At 30.7% G+C, this 4957-nt stretch overlaps 1 pseudogene; it reads right to left on the reverse strand.

Annotated features, from left to right (window-relative positions):
• Positions 1–1883: 1883 nt before the first annotated feature.
• Positions 1884–2975, reverse strand: LOC149171686 (uncharacterized; annotated as a pseudogene).
• Between the last annotated feature and the right edge of the window lie 1982 nt (positions 2976–4957).

Below are 4957 nucleotides of genomic sequence, written 5' to 3' on the forward strand. Positions count from 1 at the left end.
TATCTTAACCATTGATTTAACAAAATCAAAACCTTGAGAGTAATCAAATTTTTTGAAACTTCTTGAAAAAATATTTACACTAAAAAAATATTTGATTTTTTAACAATTCAATAAATTTATGGTTAAAATATATCTATATTAATTTATGCTATTTTTTATTTTTAAATTTTAGACCTACCTATTCATTATATTGATAACATTAAATATTCTGCAAGTTTAAAAATCTATGATTAAGATATATCTATATTCATTTATAACTTTCAAGCATATCCATTCATTATGTTATTTGGAGCAGGTAAAAAAATTCAAAGGTTTGAATTATGAACAGCTCATTATGCTTTTCGGAGCAGGTAAAGAAATGCAAAGATTTGAATTATGAAAAGCCATTAGTTCATTGTTTAAATATGTCCATTCGTGGTTTTGTTCGTTTTCAACGCGTAAACTTCCAGAACTAGCAACTACCAAGTAGGTAATGAATCGTGAACTTCCACAACTAGCAAATACTGCCATTGATGGCCATTGGGTTTGAGAGAATCGTAAATCACTTGTACTCGATAATGGTATGAATGATATAAACTTTAAAGTAGTTATATGAAATGTAAAATAATATCTATAATAATGAAATTAAAACGCCTGGTTGACATCATGGTGTCAGCTCCTTTTCAGAGTTAGCCGACAACTGATAAAGCCCGATTCCGGTCGTTGGATAGCGACGATTCGATTGATTCTAATAGAAAAAATTATGTTATGACCGTAATATAAATCCTTTGAAAATTGACTAATATAAATCCTTCGAAATAAATTGAGTACACAGCACCTATTTATATATGGCTGGTAAAAGTTGATGTTATAGTATAATTTTTTTGAAAATATATATGGTTGGTAAAAGTTGATGTTATCGTATAATTTTTTTGAAAATTGATTATATAGCAGTTATGTAAATTAAATAGTTGGTAATAATTGATATATAGTTATCTATTATAATTATTGAAACATTTATTTTATTATTAATTATAAAATAAATTAGTATACAATTTAAATATATATGGAACAAGAAATTTTGTCATATAAATGGTAAAAGTTGTTAGACATTCATTTATAATAACCATTAAAATACTTATTATTAATTATAATATAATTTAATATACAAGTTAAACATTTATGAAACAATATGTTTTACTATAGCTATTTTTAATTTTTCAGGAAGCATTGTTACTATACCATGGGTCAATACTATGGTTTATTAATATTTTATATCCAAAAATCCCAAAAATTATAACTCACTGCAAATGGCCTTTTCTTTATATAGCATTTTGCTAATTAAATAAAAATGCAAAAATTACGTAACTATTTTAAAAATAGATTGCAATTTAATTTGTAAATACTATTATCAATAATCCAAAATATTTTATGGAAATTAAATCCTTCTTATCCATTTAATAATTATTAATAATTAAATTAAAATTATAAAAATATTAGAGAGATTAAAATACATCAAAATACTTATAAATTAATTTTATATATTATAACCCATCTTATTGCTTTGTGCTTTAAAGATTTTTTTTTTTTTTTAACCTTGCATTATTTATATTGCAAAAAGTTATATATAAATATAGATTTCAGTTCGGTAATAAAAACATAATATACAGATATTTAAACTGATGATGAATTTATATTACATCTATTTTAGTTTGGGAGAATGTACCAAATCTCCTTTCTTGCAGAGTTTAATTATTAAAATTATATTAAAAGAATCAAACTGGCTCATTAGAAAAATATATGGCAGATAATTTACGTTGATACAGATAATCGACTACAGAAAATGATGAAAGTATTTGAGAGCCCGCTTAAATATAGAAAACATTTGGGTAACTCTTTAAGCATTTTCTGAAAATATGGAAATCAATACAGACGAATTAGAATGAGGAAAACTATGGTTCAGCGTAGGCCTTAGCCTTTCCACATACATTTTTGGGTGACATGCTACAGACGGCTTCGCATATAACTTGGGAGAAAGTATTCGGGAATAAAGAAGATTCTCGAATTTGATTATTATTTTCACTTGCAAAAGCAGGAAAAACTATTTTGAACTTGCAAACGATGCAATTTATTTTTTTGAACACATTACAGTTCTCCCTTATTTTCGCTGAGACGTTGGATTGAACTAATATCGTTCGAGAGGTCATGAAACTCGGCTTCACTGACTACAAATCCAACTTCCACTTTCTTTGGCGATTCAAAATCATTTTGAATAACTGAATGTTCATTCAACTGCCAAATGTCATTTTCCCACAGAGATCCATAGAAATCCTCCGTAATCTCGCCATAGCCGTGAACAGCATCTAAAGACATGATATCGGCCATTGAATCTCCGCCGACATAATTGTCGATGAAGATTCCAAAGTTCGTTCGGATAAATATGTTCTGCGAACAAACCAAGCTCAGCATGAACATTGTAGTAGTAAGTCAAGTCTCCTATATCACACGCTGAGGTCGCTTCAGAATTTGATCCGTCTGCAGTTAATTCGCCTTGCTTAATTGAATCCATCTGATCAGCACCGCCTCTCTCTTCACTGGACTCCATTTTATTTTCTGCTTGTGCCTCCAATCCAATTTCATCTTCCTGTGCCTTTATAACCACGTTGAGCTCATTCACAGTATCTGTATCTTCTGGATTACTGTTATAAGCATCCAAATTATCGATCTCGTAGAACAAGGCCATGAGATCACTGTCTTGCGTCAATGTTAACCCGCTATTCTTTCGCTTCGTGTCTGGCAGAGCCAAGCCGCCATTCGAATAGTCCTCTCTCGCTCGCTTATTCTGACAAACTTGGACGGCGGAGGCCATCTCCTCTGAGAGCAATGCTGCTATTAAAACACAAACACATACAATTGAAAGCCTCCGTTTTGGAAGTAGGTTATTAGGTTTTTCAACTCTCCGCCTTCCCTTCATCCACAGAACTTTGACGAACACTATATCTAGGCATCTGGCAGTGGAAGTTTTATGAACATTCCAATCATGGTTTTTTAACATATCTAACTTGGAAGTTTTATGAACATTCCAATCATGGTTTTTTAACATATCTAACTTACAGCCCCGGATGAAACAACCTTAGTGGATTCCGTTAAACCACGTTGAGCGGGACCTACGTAAAACCACCCCGCAGTCAAAATCGCATTGCGGAGCATGCAGGTTGGTTGAGAAACTCGTTTTCCTCTGTACATTTGGTAAGCGAATGTATTATATTTCACTGGTTTATGAGTATTTATTTTTATAAAGTCTTGTGGTATAAGTCGTAATAATTATTGTTCAATACAGTAATTGTTTGGTTTAAGGTTCAATTATATTTTATATATATGACTTTATTGGATAGAGTTTTGATTATGAATGTAAAGGATTTTGTTTTTCTTGCGCGAAAAGAGGTAGATTTTATGTTTTTATCAATAACCTTTAAATAAGAATTATATATATATAATTTATTTAGAGTTTTGCTAATAATTAAATTGATGTGGAAAAGTTTTTTTAGATAATTTAGTGGATAAATTGTGAAAATGAAGTATTATATCCACGAAAGTTGAAAATTCAAATTCTTAATTTACGTGTGCCTATTACATAGGCTTTTAGAGATATAACTATATTGGTAGGCAACAATTCAATTATGGCCAAGTAAGACTGCCATTTAACTTTGACTTTTCTATTAAACTCTGACACGTCAAGTGGAGAATCCCTAAATTTTTTTAAAGGCTTAAATCATGAGTGAAAAGTGCAAAACCACCACTATTGAACTAACAACCTTGACTCATTTATTAACAAATTTACCTAAAACTTCTTCTATACATTTCAACGGAACCATTATTTAGATCCAATTTATAAAACCTACATGGTCCTCTTCCACATCACCTAGATCTATGTCAAAACTTTATCAACAAGGCTACACATGTCTACCAAGATCTCCTAACCCTATACCCATTGTCATAAAGTTTCCATGTTTCTATGTAACTATTGACTTTGCCTATGCACCAATAAATCAATAATCTGTTCTCGTCATTCATGCACATCCAAATAACAATAGATGTATTGCGTCATCTGGTAATTCGTGCACATCAACTAACCATAGATATATTGCCTCATTTGGTCATTCGTGCAAATCCAACTAAAAAATAGATGTATGGCATGCTTTTAAGCTATCCTAGCCCCAACCAATTGAGAATTCCCTCATATTTTAAATGTTTGAACTGCATATAATACTACTGGTCACCAACACCAACACGTGTTAGGAGCCATAGTTGTTGATCAAACAATTTTAACTTTTTTTTATCTGATAAATTTTCTTAACAATTTTACTACTTATAACTTATTTTAAATAATATAACATTTTTAATAAATAAATATAATAAAACATTTTACATTTATAAATAATTTATTTCTAATTTATTACCTATTTAGGCATTAACAAGTTTTATTTTTTTAATTGAAAGAAATAAAGGTTAGGTTGGTGGAGAAGAAGGATTCTTCTTCACCAGCCTTATTGCAGAATTCTCTTGAAACATTTTGACAACTTCCTCTTTTGAGAGTGGCTTATGATAAATTTTCAATCTGTGGTCCTTCACAATAAGAGGAGTTTGAAATTCATCAATGGTCTCGATTCTTACCGCTCCATTGCTAAAGACTTTGTCAATCTCATATGGCCCAAGCCAATGGGTTTGAAATTTACCTTTGAAGTCTTTAAATTTGGAATCAAACAGTAGTGCCCAATCTCCCTCTTGAAACTTTTTCTCTTTGATGTATCTGTCATGCCACTTAGCTCTTTGATGTTGAACTAGATCAGTTCTTAAAATTGCTTCTTGTCTGATCTCATCTAGGTTATTCAGCTGCTCCATTCTGTGCTTTTGGGCTTCTGATATGTCCATCCCCAACTGAACTGCCATCTTGAAAGTCTTGACTTGAAACTCAATG

This window comes from Pinus tabuliformis, chromosome 4_2, assembly GCF_031772625.1.
Source record: "Pinus tabuliformis cultivar Carrire ecotype Pingquan chromosome 4_2, CPIR1, whole genome shotgun sequence".
Lineage (NCBI taxonomy): Eukaryota > Viridiplantae > Streptophyta > Pinopsida > Pinales > Pinaceae > Pinus > Pinus tabuliformis.